Raw genomic sequence first — 15690 nt, 5'->3', positions numbered from 1 at the left:
CGGCTTCCAGGGTGGACTGCACCTGTAGCAGCTGGGATGGCTGAATCCCCTGTGCTGGGGGGACATAAGGATTGAATTCTGTCAGCTGGAACTTTTAGCTTATCTTTAACAGGTGCTCTCATTTTTTATGTGGTTCCCCTTCTTGAAGTTCAGCATAACTGTGGTGAGATTTTTGGCCCTTGCTGATCCTACTGCGTGAAACACATACTTTCACTATGAAGGCTCATTGCCTTCAGACATTTTCAAACACTTTCTTGTCTCTGGCATTTTTCTGAGGGCCTCTCACATTCCTGAGGCTGTAAATGAAGTGGCTGAGCATAGCAAACACCAGCACACATGCAACATACATAAGGCTGTCCAGAAGGCTGGGCAGACCAAGGATATAACACAAATAGATGAACTACATTACCCATGAAGAGTATGACTTTAGTCAGGGGGGCACTGGGAGTGGAGAAAACTTGGTCAGACTTGGAGAGCTTGGTCAGGACAGCGGTGAGCACAGGAAAAGTTACAGGAAGGAAAGACGCCCTCAAGAACATGGAGAGCGTGGAGCAGCAATGAGGTGAAGCCCCTGCTCTGTGAGCTGCCTGCCAAAGCAGTACACCTGGCTCTGCCCTGCTGACCACACCAAACAGGGTATGGCAGATGACCAAGGAGTACTTGCAGGAGCTCCAAGCCTGTCATGGTGCTGAAGAAAGGCATCCACACATGGCACAAACTATCTACAAGGGGCATCCACTGAGGAAGCTGAACTTTTTCCCTTACAAGAGGCCTTGCTCCTTCTGGGAGACAGTGGCTGAAGCAGCACAACCATCCAGGAAGAAAGAGACCTTGGGAAGAAACACATCAAAAGGTGGGAACAACGGTTGCTCCAGACTACCACCACAATGGCCATGTAACCACAGATGACAGAGTAGGTAACCAGGAATAAAATCAGTGAGAGAATCTGTAGCTTGTGTTACTAGGAGAAGATCCATAAGAAGAACTCAATAACCTGTGTTTTGTTTCCCCTCACATCTGGTTAGGACATCAGAAGGAGTAAAAGATGGAAATCCAAGGACTGTTAACACCCCCTCCAACGTAGGCTGTTAGCACACATCCCTTGGAAGTGTGATCTATGCTGGCTTACAGAGGGTGAAGAGCGGCACAGCAGGTTCTAGACAGATGGAAGACAGGGCCAGTTCCTCAGCCATACAGAGGTTTCTGCCGGACAAGTAACCTGAGGCACAAGCTCACATTGCTTTATCAAAACCCCACATTGGTTTCTCTAGGCACAAGGAGAAAGCAAGCTCATCTGCTCATCGCACAAGCTAGCTGGATACAAGTCAGCTTGAACCTGTACACCAGACAGCCACCCTACCGTCCAGGCAGCTGCTGTCATGGTCACAGCAAGCTTGCATCCATCTGCACCAGGGGAGCTGGCTGCGGGTCGGAAAGTAAAGGAAGAAAAATAACAGCAGGTCGATCACATGGGAAACAACAAGTAGTGTTAGATCTGGCTTCAGCAACTGCAGTTTTACCAGAAACCCTCACTGGGACCAAGGTCTTTCCATGCTAGGCACTTTGTAAATACATCACTGGGAACTAATGAATTAGTAATAATCCTGATCTCCAAGCCAGTGTGTTATTCCAGCCTGTAGATACTGAACTTCAACAACAAGGCGGGGACAGTGGAGATACAGCACACGGAGTCTTGAAAATGTCAGTACCTGGCCAGGTCACATATAGACAGTTGGGATGAGGAACACACAGATAGAGGCATCAGGGAACAGTCCTTTCAAACACAAATCTTAAGGTAGGAGAAGATCTGGCAAGCACCAGTGCCAGACAAGAGCAAGGGGAAAGCAAGTCAGCAATGAAATTGGAATGAAATACGGTCAGCAAATGAAGTAATTTTGGACTAAAGTTGCCTATGCAGAAATAGTACTACAAGGAGCTATATTATGAGAAACCTGAGAGGAACTTAACACTGTTACATCCCCATCCAGAAAGCTGCATTCAGTTCTAGGTATTTTGAGGACAGAAGCTGACAAACTGTTAAGCATTTCGAGCTAATGTAGAAGGGGGAGGGAGAGGAAAGAAACATACAGATAAAAAGATGAAGAAAGGAGGAGTAAGGACTCCACAGGCAGCAGGGAATTTGCTCCAGTAGGCACAGCCTCCTGAAACAGCCAGGTGGAGTTGTGATTCCCATCTGGAGGTAGCTGGAGGGTATACATAACAAAGGAGGACAAATATTAGCTAGGATGACCCAGGGAGAATCCATCTGAACATAACAAGACAGCAACATTTTAAGTACCTGTTATCAAGAAGACCTAAAAAACGCCTTCCTTGGGAAAGCTGGCCTCTTGTCCCACGGGAAGTGGGAAGGCTCTGTTACTTAGGACATTTGTGACTGGAGCATCGAAAGCATCCAAGAATCCCCTGCAGAGGACATCTGGTATGGATCAGGCGTAGTTCCTGCAGGAGGCAGGGCAGTCACACTGGGCCATCCCCATCGCTTCTTTCTCTCAAGTTATACAGTAGTGATGTATAGAAAGTAAGTTTGTTTTTCATATGAAATTTATGCTCAGGCATTACAATATCAAAGTTAAATACACAAGTAGCTCTGTTTAGCAGCCATCTGTAAGTTTCTGATAACAAGACACAAACAAACCAGTGAAGAAATAGAAACATATTAATATGATGGAAGAAAAAAGTCTGAGCTGAACTTTCAACCCTGCTCCCTGTTGCCTGTCAGGAGTTATTATGTCTCTGTGGAAACAAAAAAAAAAAAAAAGAAGAAGAGTAGGGACCATTGTCTTGGACTTATACCCCCATTAGCACCCAGCGAACCCACTGGGAAAGGCAGCTGTACCTGCCCTCTGCTCTCAGCAAGCACCAGACAGCCCAAGCGACCTCCTGCTGCCACAGGACTGCTTCACCATCAGAGAGCAAAGTCAGCAGCAACAGCCTCCCACTCGCCATGCGCTACAAAAGTGCAGTGCAGACACGTATGCAGTAAGTGGCAGTCCTCAGCAACCTTTTGTCGAGCTGAGGCGCGGGGTGCCTGATCCCCACACATCATCTGTGCACCCCCATCATGGTCCCTGGCACTACACTGTCTGCTCCCCGTCTCCATCATCCTCCCTGACCCTCTTTCCTCCCATTTCTTCCTCCTCCCTCTCATGTGCTTTGCCTTTCTTTTCTGCCAGACAATGCACTTCAGGAAAGCCTTTTACCTCCTCCATCTGCTCCCACTGACAGCAGCTGGCCCACATCTCCTCACATCCCCTCTTCTCTCCTCTCCTCTGCAGGCTTCTTCCCTGCAGCACGGGGGGTCCTTTGCTGATTGTCTAGGGGCTAAGGGAGCAACTGCAACCAAAAGCTCACTTGGAAAAATAAATATTAAAAAAAGCAAAAATCTAAGGCTCAAAAGAAACAGCATGGAAGTACATCAGACATTTTCATTTCACTGATCAGCAAGAACTGCTTCTTGGAAAAAAACAGTAAGATTTTAGTTCCACTACCTTTAGTGCCAGTTTTCTCCACTTTGGAAGATACAAGATGCACTTCATGGCATGTAATGCTACAATATGTAATTTTTTTTCTCGGCTCTAGTCTGAGTCCATTTCTCTGAAAGGCAGAATAAAGCTTTGCAGCTTTATCCTAGCCATGTAACCTCTTTGCATTCATTGATGGTAATGCCTAATCCCATTTTTAATCTTAATAAGCTCTTTAGTGCAAGAATATCCTACGGCACTAAGACATATAATTTAATTCCTTGACTTAAAGCCAGGAGTCTCTTTGGAGATTTTCCACTGAATTCCACAGGCTTTGGATCAGGTCAGGCTCCAAAAAAAACCAACCTGCTGCAAACTGGTGAACTACCTGACTGAAAAAGTGCTATGGTTTTATATCTTTCTAACATGTAGCTTTTCTATGTATATAAAATTTGCGTTCACAAGAACTTCAAGCAGTGTTTAGCCTGAATGATTAGTTAGCCTGATCCCAAGATGCTCTTGATAAACTCTGCAGGAAGGAATATTTCCTTACCCTCACTACCCTGGCCCTGGGCTGATACAGTGATTCAACAAGAGAAGTTTGGAGCCTTCAGGTGCCTACTCCCAGGAGAACCTTATCTCTTGATCTAAATTAGTCAATTAAAAATAAGATTCCCAAGTTCATGCAGACAAAAATGATAGAGATAAATTTAATATGAACTAAATTGCAAGCAGGAGGAAATCACTGCTAGTTATAATAACTTAATTACAGAGCAAATTTTAAATCACCTCTTTTGAAGGACTGAGAAAAGTCATACTGTGGCGACCTCCTGGAATTTCAATCTGAGCCCCAAATAAAGGTCCCAAGTGGTCCCAATAGTACAAATCTTCTGGCTTGCTTTCAAACTGGAATTATGGCCAGGGGCTACACAACAGTGCGCAAACCATTCACTGCCCTTCATGTGTCTTCACTTTGACACTAATTAAAAACGAGAAGAGAAATCTGTCTCCATGGCCCCTTCAGTCCCTCGAGCTTTGTGATGAGGCACTGAATGTGCACAGAGGGGTTAAATTAGCTCAGGGCTCAGACACACATCCAAAGCAAGGGGGTTGCCACAGCTTTAAAAGTTACTGCTCATTGACTGGGTTCGAGAAGGTGACCTCTTTGGTTGCTCCAGTTGCCAAATAAAATACGGTTCACGATGGCTTATACTTGCATGTATCCTTTCTGCTTGCAGCAAGCTCAGAGTGCAAGCCCAACTCATTGCTGCAGCTCAGATGCTGAGCAGGACTCAGTAACCCAAAATGGCTTCATTGCTTTCCATCAGGGATCCATAGCCCCTCTTTGGTTTACTGAAGAGATGGTCAAAAGGCCATTTGATCAGACCCAGAAATGTCTTCATGGGAACAGATTTCTGATAGGAGATGAGTCTGTCTTCCAAGCACCAAAAGTAAAATCAGATCTGGTGGCTGGAAACTAGTGTTTGACAAATTCAGATAAGAACCACTTTGCTCATTTCTGACAGAGGAAATAATGAACCTCAGAAACAAACTTCCACGTGATCTGTGCCCTGTAGGTCTTCAAACCAAGACTGTGTGACAGGATGGAGGATAGATATGCTGTGGCTAACATCTGTGGCTCAGGCAGTTCAGAGCTCTTGTGCAGGACCACTGGAGAAATTTTCAAGTCAGAGATATACAGGATGTCACTAGGTAACAGTGACAACAGTGATAACAGCTGGTTTTGACAGTCTATCACCACCCATCCTTACCCACTGGTGCACAGGTGGGAGCCCATGAGCAAGAGCTGTGTTTGAATATGACAGCCTTTATACTCATACATAAGTCTGTGAAAGAACGGAGATTGGCATGTATGTTTTACCAATGTCACTGAGTTTGACACAGGCACTGCAAAATTTCTAGCCTGTTGCTATGGGACAGACAAAATAGGGCTTCACTGCTGTCTTCTGCATGTCTAATTTAAATCAGAAACATTCAAAAAAGCATAAGAAGGTAAAAGTGTCTTTACCAAATCAGACAAAAGGTCCCTCAAATCCAGTACTCTGTCTCCAGCTGTGGCCAGTAATGGATGCAAAGGAGAAGATACAAGAAGGTGACAATATGTAACAGTATGTCACTAACATAATCTAGTAGCTTCCAGTGGTTTGCACTCAAGGACATCCTGAGGCAGAGTTGATGTCTTTGTGTTTCATGTCTCTCTGAAATTTTTCCTTCATGAGTCAGTCCAGACACTTTCTGAACCTATAGAAACCTTTACTATCCGCAGTACCCTTAGGCAAGGAGTTCATACAATAAACCCATTCATACCTGATAGGCAGAGAAATAAATAGAAGTGTCACCTTTTGCTTATCTCAGAATACAGAAAAAAACACCTCACTTTGCTTGCTGTCACCTGCAAGTTTCCCCAATACTTGCCTTGGAAGAAGCAGTAGTACTATATGGACAAAAGCAAAGCTTTCCTACTTCTCTTGGTGCTCCAAAGCAGAGGATGCTGTAGTCATTCTTTGTTTGGCCAGTTGTAATCAACAGCAAATGATGGGTTCCAGGTTAGAACATCATTGTTTGACAAATATTAAAAGCTCTAAATTCTTCCTCACCTGGAGAGGTGAGGTGCCTTTAAATATAGTTACAATACACTGTAATGTGACAGTGGAAGGTTGGTTTTTCTTTTAAGTCAGTGTTACTTAAGAGCAGTATTTCAAGAATTCAGATAGGACATGGTGGGGATTAGAAGTTACTGGAAGTTGGGTTAGTAAAGTTCCTGTGGGCAGATAAAATAATCTTTACAATTACTGCATTCTCACTGTAGTTTCAAGATAAAAAAAAACACTTTGCAGCCTTCCCCTACACACAAGGTCAGGGGTGCTGAAAATTTACCTTGCTCCCGTAAGTCACCGTATACTTACTGCAACTGATCGCAAGACCAGTTTTCCAGGTCCTTAGGAGAAGCTCAAGGTGTTCTTGTGTGCCTTGTTTCAAGGAGCTGTGTTTTCTTCCAGCAAGCAGCCTTTTTCCACATTTGGTTTTTGAGGCACCACCATCTACAGTATCAACCTTGGGCTCCTCCAAGGGTTGGCAGCTGATCCCAGCAGTAAAATCCAGCTAAGCTCATTGAAACAACGGGACGAGGGCTTTACTATGAAAACAGATGCAAAGTTCTTAGCCTTCTTGAGGTAACTAGCAAGGAGGAACATTTTAGGGAGGACAAGATAGTTTGTTGGTTTGACATTTAGCCAGCTATGGCAAACCAGAAGGCACTGCCTCACGCTCACTAATAACTTAACCTAGGATATTACATTTTATGGGTTACCCAAAGCAAGGCTATGGTGGAGAATTACTGCCGTAGAACTGCTGGCAAGACATGCCTAGGACAGAAAGTGGGTGCTTAACCTTCAGATGGGGTGTGTCCAGCAGTCAGGGTCCACACCTGACATAGCTGAATCAGAAGGAGAACTGCATATCCCTGTGGGGATCTAAACAGAGAGATGCTAATCATTTATTTGTAGAAAAAAAGGTTTAATTAACAAGAAGGCAGACAGAACACCCCTATTCCCTCAGAGCAAAGTCCAACTGCAGAAGCAAGGCCACCCCCTGGATTTTTTGTCAGTACGAGTAAGCACAGACTGGGACTGACCTGGCATTGCTTTTGTTCTAGTATTGGAGGCTGCGAGGCTGCAGGCGTGTGAGTGGGCACCCTCCCCAATTCTCCCTCCTCGCCCCCTGTACACAACTGCCTCCTTTAAGCTCCTTTTGGAGGATGATGACGGTTGCTGGCAAACATGTCCTGCTCTCTCAGTGCTCCCCACATGCTTGTACTGGTTCTGCCTGCTGTTCATCCAAGGGTCACTGTGCCCCACTCCCCCTCTGCACACAGCGCTGGGTGCTCAGCTCCTGGTCATGCCAAATTCAAGGGGAATTTCCGTAATACAGAGATGTCCTTATTGAGGACACAGCCTTGTATGGTTAGACAACAATGTCTGTGGGGTATTGTGAGAACTGTAGTGATAGTGCCCCTATACTCGGCACTGGTGAGGCCGCGCCCCGAGTACTGTGTTCAGTTTTGGGCCCCTCACTGCAAGAAGGACATCGAGGTGCTGGAGCGTGTCCAAAGAAGGGCAACAAAGTTGGTGAAGGATCTAGAGAACAAGTCTTATGAGGAGCGGCTGAGGGAACTGGGGTTGTTTAGTCTGGAGAAGAGGAGACTGAGGGGAGACCTTATTGCTCTCTACAACTCCCTGAAAGGAGGTTGTAGCGAGGTGGGGGTCAGTCTCTTCTCCCTAGTAACAAGCAATAGGACGAGAGGAAATGGCCTCAAGCTGCGCCAGGGGAAGTTTAGGTTGGATATTAGAAAAAACTTCTTCACTGAAAGGGTAGTCAGGCACTGGAACAGGCTGCCCAGGGAAGTGGTTGAGTCTCCATCCCTGGAGATATCTAAAAGATGGGTAGATGTGGTGCTTGAGGACATGGTTTAGTGGTGGACTTGGCAGTGATATGTTAACGGTTGGACTCTTAAGGGTCTTTTCCAACCTTAACGATTCTATGATTCTATGAACTGGAGCTATAAACACAGAAAATAAGGGTGACTTTGATATGTTTTCCCACTTAAATTTTTATTGGACTTTTTAGATCCAGAAATACCAGAAAGCTCCTTTTATGACAATGGCATTCTTTAAGAGGCTGTAAAAACAGAGCCCTAAAACCTCTGCCCTACCAGCCCATGCTTCTCAGGCCTTGATGCAAAATCATTCTGAGTGAGGCTGTGCCAAGGGAAGACCCTCCTGACACAGTGTCACTGTCCCATCCCCCTGCCCTTTGCCATCTTCCAGCCTTTATCCACACTTTCTTGTTGTCCTGTAAGTCCAGCTGAAAGTGGGGAAAGGAGAGCTGGAGTAGCTTTTGCCTTCCAAAATGCACTGCTAGAACTGCTTCCCATTACTGGCCCTGAAACACAGGGAAGTTCCTCATCCATAGAAACATTCAGAGAGTTTTCAGAAGCTGATGGGAGAGGAACCATGGGATTAGTAATACCTGACATCTGAATGCAGAGCACAGGGAGTCCTGCTGCCTCCCATGACCCACCCCACCACGCGGGAGGGGAGTAATACCATAGTGTCTGGTGCGAGAGGCAGCGGAAAGCGGGGCGGGATACTCATCCACAAGGATGTGTGTGTATCTCAGGATAAATTCCCCCTACATGGAAGCAGTGATTTCCACTCTAGGAAATGCCAGCTGCTGGTACAGACTTACTTGGAAAAAAGCAGTCTTATAACATGAGTTTCATCTTTTAGCAGCTGTACCATAAATAAGAACTTTCTCTTACTGGAAGCAAAGACGGGGCTTTTGGGAAAATATATTGTACCTTTAGCACTATCAAGTATTATCCAAGCTCTCCACAGCTGTAGAAAAACAGCTGTTGTGTCCTGTTTTGACCAGTGAAATTCATAGTTATGACTTTGAATGTCACAAGCACAGAGATACAAATAGCTTGCTTTTATTTATTTTGTTTTCTGAAATCTATAAAAATAAGCATCTTCAAGACTATGAGACTTTGCCAAAAGTTAAAAATACAATTGAAGAAGAAAGAAACAGACACAGTCTGTTCCTAACCCCATGTCAACATAAAAAAAATAAAACTAGCCACAGCAGAGTAAGTCTAACCAGTGTTTTCTACCCTACAAACTTAATTACCTCTCACCTCACCTCCCAAAGAAAACTTTTGAATGCAAAAAGAAATGGAGAAAATAATTCATTATCATACAGTAAATGTCACTTAGCCCTTCTATTCTCTGTGAGGTTCTTTTTGCCATGCATACCCCACTGTCCTGACCTAATAAACATGCCTTCTGTCTCAAATAAGCTATGAATGCATTTGTGGATGCATCACCCTGTTTTTTCTGCTGAAAGAAGTGCTATGTCCCAGGAATCTGCCAGGCACCAGGAAAGAGATTTATTAAGTGATTTTCAGCCTGTGGTCTACAGTCCCTAGGGACTCCATGAACTATTTCTAAAGGGTCCTGGAAAAACAACCACTGCAAGCAAGATGCTTGTCACTGTACTTTAATTTGATGGGCAGGAACTCAGACTCCATTAGAAAAATTTTTGAAACATATTGGAAAAAGATAAAAGACAACATCCAAGGTTGGAGGTGGTCTAGAAAAGTCCATGAACCCACCTAAAGGGCAGGAACCTGCTTCATACATACCACTTTCTGGGTTATAAGTGTTTCAACTAGCCGAAGCATGCAACTATGGTGATTTTATATAGCTTCTCAGCAGCATTTTGCAGCGCATGCAGAATTCTTGCTGCTGCACCAATTTCCTCAGCAGCATCCATGCCAGATAGCTTAAAGCTAGTGCAGTGGTTTCATCACCTTTCTAGTGCTACTTTATCGGAGCTGTTCGTATTTCACTGAGTCAAGAGGCTTTGCTTTCATCTTAAAAGTAGGAACATTATTGAACTGTTTGTTTTCTGCATTATAGATCTGCTTTGCTGATTTACCCAGCCAGCCCTGGATCTTCTTGACTCATTAAGCATCACCAGATCTACTCCCTATTGTCCTAATCTGGGTACAGCTGCCTTGCAACAGACACACAAAAATAACCTCTGCTGGGTTAATATTTGTCATGCTGTCTGTTATATCACAGATCTGTTTGGTGCAGAAACAAGCAACAGAGCATACCTGCATTGTACAGCAGAGCCTGATGCAAAGGTCGCAGAGTTAATGCCCACCAAAATAGCTCTGGGTTGGGAAACAGCCTAACACCTCAGCACAGCAGCCTGGACAGCTAATTTTCCCTGCAGAGAAATGGAGTCACTAGTGAAACTGCTGTACCTGTTCTCTAGATCCAGACTGCTATCTCAGCACAGCACTGCTCAGATATTCCAGCTCTAACTGGAGCTAGCTCCAGGACATCTGAGCTATGAAGTACAGACATGCCACCTATGTGCTAGTCCAGAAATCACTGCAGGGATGCTGAATATTTTATACAGCCCACATCACCTCTAGACAACATGTTACCATATTGAAAAAAAAAGGGGAAAATAACAAAATATTTTCCATGCTCTTGTGCAGCAGCATAAAACAGCCCAAGTTCAGGGTGGTACATTAGAAATGCAGCAGGTACAAGAAGCCATAGCAAAATAATCTATATTTGCCATTCCACCAGGGGACTGCTTGGTGTCATTCCCATGTTGAGTTAGGCAGGAAAGCAGACTGCAAACCACTGGGTTAGCTTCAGAGGGGTTTGGCTTTAGGCTATCACTGATGCTGTGGAAATGCAAACTCAAGTTCATGCTTCTTAACAGGGTGCTCAGTTGGGATAGATGTTCTCTAAATGCTCTTGTTTATTGATGCAGTGCTGTAGGATCAGCACTTGCCATCAGTAAGCATATACTGTCTGCCCGACCTCCCTTTTGTAGCACAGGTCTCTCAACTTTTTCCTCCCCCGAGCATCTTCCCCATCAGCTTTTCTCACTGTCTGCCCTATTTCTGTGCCATTTTGGAAAGGTGGTCACTGTTCCTCCCAGCATTGGTGTCACATTTTTGCTTACAATCAGCCTGTATTTTACAATTTGGGGGTATACCCTCTGAGCTAAAGAAGACTTCTGGCTGGACTGCACCTTACAGAGGCCCTCCTAAGTCACAAGGCTCTTCAGAGCCTGGTTATCCCAGCGGGTCCATGTCCTGGATGACTGAATATGAAATCAGAGGCAACCTTTAGTGCAAGTCACGAACTCACTGATTCTGTACTGACACTGAGATGCATCAGCCCTGCTAGCACTGGCCTGCCACAAGGCCCTTATCACCCCAGATGGCAATGCTTTCATTAACTTCTTCTCCGCTCTCTGACCATAGCCAATCTCTATGGAGTTTCTAGCTAAGGAAAAAGTTATTATTTCATTTTAAAAAATTAGAAAAAGCAATTGAGTTCGTTCCTGTAAGTAAACACCCCATGTTTACAAAAGAGCCACACAGCCAGCAATGCCCACTCAAGAGTGAGGAGGGGAGAGCAGGAGTTAGACATGTCAACCTCAGGCCCACTGCCACGTTGCTACCTTGTTTATGAAAGTTCATGTATTTTGATTCAAAGATAACGTCTCTGATTTAGAAAACTTCTGAGCCAGACCTCTGCAGGTTGGAAGTACCACCGTGGGCTTGCCCTGCGTTCTCCCCCAGCGTTCACTATTGGCAGCTATCAGAAAGACGATGGTGGGTGTGTGAACCCTGGGGCTGGCCCAGTGCAATTTGTCTTATATCTTAAGCTGTTTCAAAAGCTGAGTAAGGAATTTCTCTTACTTCTGCTGTCCCTGTAGTTAGAAAGACACTAGTGAAAAATGCCCAGTGAAAAAACAGTGAAACCAGTAAAAAACTGGCAGACTGTGTAGAGGCAGTGTGGGCACAAGCACAGCACTGAAAACAGCAGCAGAGGTTTAGCCAAAGGGAAGGGCAGAGCAGGACAGGGAGGGAAGACGTGGCAGAGGGAAAAAGGGAGAAAGATTATTATCTGGAGTTCACATTCTGCCCCAGATGCGGCCGCCTCTGTGGGCCTGGTTACAACAGATTCACAGAGTAGCAAAAACTGTGGGAGCCCCTTCGCTGGGCCAGGGACACAGCCTGTGCAGCACCCAGCCCTCTGACTGGGATTGGGTTAGGCACCATCTACACATCAGCTTTCTATACTTAGTTATACAAGCAGCACAGTAGAGGTCTCTGAGGATGGGATTAATCTCTCCTAACTTCAGATATCTATAGCACGGCTGCCAAGGGGGATCTAGTCAATAAAGTCACTGGAGTTGAAGGATGTATTCATCTAACCAAACACAGGCATCTGCTTCAGCATGAGATGAGTCGTACCCTAGTCTCAGCTACATTAATTAATCCTCCACAGACAAGGGAACAAACTTCAGGTGCCTAGCTCAGATGCAGACATTTGCATGTGATTAGAGGTGAGTGCCATACTCAGAATCCAAAAATAAAGTAGTCCAGAATGCAGTGAGGACCAATCCTGGCACAACAGTGACAGCAACAGTCACACCAATACATAGCTGGGGAATGTGGATAAAAATAAAACCTGTGGGAACAAACCAAATTCCCAAAGCACTACAATAGCCATTGGTTAAATAGCACGATTTTGACTGGCATTCCCAAAACATCCAAAAACCGTAAGCAAGGCTCAAAGCTTTGCTGTGCCAAGCACTGTACAACCATATAATAAAAAGACACTCCCTATCCCTGGAGAATGTGTGCAAGAGCAGTAAGATCTGTGCATGGTCACCACCAATTTTCTCTGACTTTTTTTTTCCCCAACCATTTCCAGAGGGGGGTCTCGCCATCGCCCTTTTCTCTCAAGGGGTTGTGCTGGAACACAGTAACATGATTTTGGGAAGCACTTGTGTTAAAACAGGGTTGCCTCAGAACAGGGCACATATTGCTGGTTGCAAAGTTTCTGACATTGCAAGTTCGTACCATGGCATTTCAGGTTTCCTTTTAGGTGATCTCAGGTTGTTTCAACATGTCTCAAGAGCTTCAGCCAAGGCTTTAAAACAGAATGAGGTAACAAAGAAAAGTGTTCGAAATATTCCCCAAGTATGTGGGAGAACTTTTTTTATAGATAGAAGAACCAGAGCGTTTGGTGGAAAATGGCAAAGAAACATGCCCACTCTAATGAAAAAAATTACAGAACTCCTTTTTAACTCAGTAAACACAGGAAGGAACTTAAACATTACAACAGGCTTAGAGCAATTTGTTAATGAAGGCAGAAAAAATTTTAAAAATTTGTTTACTTTTTCTGTACTCCAGGTTTGAATTCAGGTGTGTGTCGAGTACCCATCTCCATGTATCTTCAAGAGCTCTTTGTTCAGTCTTTAAAACAAGGTCACTTGGCTTTTTAATCGAAATAGAAGCATCAGAGATACACAAGGATTGATTTGCAGTTGCAGATGAAATCTGCAAAGAAAGCCCAGGAGGCTTATTAAAGTTGGAGCTGGGAAAAGGAAAAAAAAAAGAAACCCACGCATGGACACAAGAATCAGTATTGGCAGCTAGGGATGTGATTCTCATGAGATGGCCTGAGAGAAGACAATATCTGGAAAGAACAGAAAAGAACAAAGCGGAAATAACTGGATTTAAAGGAGCTTGCTCGACTAAGAGCTTCTCAAATGCCTGTAAAAATTCATAGAGGTTTGCTAAATCCCATAAGTGAGCCAGTTATATAAGTATCCAGAGAGTACATTATTTTTATTTAGCTAAAAGTAGCTGGAATATATATTCTTAAACAGTTTGCTTTCTGTAAAATGGAGCATGCACCTTTGAGAATTGTGGAATCAAAGGAAAACATGGAAAATAAGTCAGAAATAATAGAAAAACATATCAGCAATTGTATTAGAGAGAAACAAACTAGACCGTTACCTTCAGTGCTGTGTTTTATCACTCCATAAGCTATATTACAGCCAAAGGAAAACAACAATGAAGGAAATCAGGTCAATTCAGGACATGATTTATTTTGAAACTCCTCTGCAGCATGTTTAACATAAGCACATTTCACCGTACTAAGAACAGTCCTATAGAAATCGAGAGAAATTTAAAGCATGTGTGCATGTTTGCAGCACTGGGTGAAAGAGACCTAATACAAACCACGACTTCATTTTGTGCAACATTAAGTGACATTTTTTCTCTCCTCCTTTTCCTCCAGTTGACAGAGTCTTACTGAGCAATGAATAGGTGTTTAAATCGTTAGCACTGAGGAGAAAAACTTGCACAAGAGTAAAGATGGACTCCATGGAGGAAACAACAGTTCAGACTGTTGGTTACAGCTCTCAGTAAGCAAATGACAATGAATGTAAGGCCATACTAGTACTAACACCCTTTTCTTTTTTGCTTTGAAATATTTAAACTGCACGCTGCAAAGTGTCTGAGCATTCATGTCTGAGCACCACGTCTAAATGAAACTCTTGTTGTTCACAGCACAGCTAGCATTTGTACATATAAGTGCAGCAAGAAATGCAGGGCTTATCTTCATTGCAGAGTTAAACTAACCTTATAATCTTGTAACATGCAAGTTGCCTTTACATTAAGCCCTGCTGACACACAAAAACTTCACTCAAGTATGATGTAGAGCAGATACAGGGTAGAAATAGGTTAGTGCTGCCAATCCTCACATACCTTCCCATAATTCCTATGCATCAAGAAAGGATGAAATTCCCCTAGAATTCACAGTGAAACAGTTTACAGAACAATCTCCTATATCTTTTCTGGTCATTGTAACCCAGACCAAAATGATCCCTGCAGTTGTCTGCCCCAGTGATCTGTGGGAATCTCCCCTTTCTCTTCTTTTCTCTCCTAGCAGGAGCACCAGAAGTAAAAGCATATTTTTTGCCCAAAACTGTGGTTTCATGTGCATTAATACAGGTTTGCACACTGCCAGATCACTCAGCAGTACAAATTTAATCTTGATCACGTGTGGGCATATGACTGCATTTCTGTCAAATCAAACAGAGCACATGATGGAGTTTTCACTGTCTTCTTCTATTAACACGAACTTTATGTCAGCCCTGGGAGGGTGGATGATGTCTGATCTCTCACAAAGCCAGGCAGTATGAAGTTAACCCATTACATTACTCTGAACCGAACCGAGCTGGCAGAAGGAGTACATAGGAGGTCAGTGCTTTGCAGCCTGGGTCCATACCATTCTGGATGCTGTTAGGAGAGCCCAAAAAGCAGGCAGACTGTACCAGCAAGCCAGAGCCTCAGCACGGCAGCACACAAGCCCAGATGCTAGGTTACACTGGCAATTTTAAAATGGATTTGCACTTGGCATCCTTGGCCAAGTCACACGCTGCCAGCCTATGGGGCCTTACAGCTGACACGAGAGGTGCTGTGGTGTTATCCCCCATTGCTCTGCTTCACACAAAATTACCTCAAAGGGGAAAAACACAAGTTAACAGAAAACAGATCTAAAATAACTCTGCTTGAACACTGCAAATGCTCCACTGTATGGCACAACGCACACAAGCAGTATTTGCCTGCTTGGATCAATAAGCAAAGCTGAGAGCCTTCTCCTGGCCCTCCCTTACAGACTGCTACCACCTTGTGGACATTCTGTTCCCTACCTTGACAACAGCAGCCGAAACCTTTAAAAGTTAATTCTTATTCCCCCTGTTCTCTTACCTGTTCCACTGGAGATAAATG

Source organism: Nipponia nippon, unplaced genomic scaffold, assembly GCF_047370975.1.
Source record: "Nipponia nippon isolate SJK-2023a ecotype South Korea unplaced genomic scaffold, ASM4737097v1 scaffold_3, whole genome shotgun sequence".
NCBI classification, from domain to species: domain Eukaryota; kingdom Metazoa; phylum Chordata; class Aves; order Pelecaniformes; family Threskiornithidae; genus Nipponia; species Nipponia nippon.
This window is presented reverse-complemented; position numbering follows the sequence as displayed.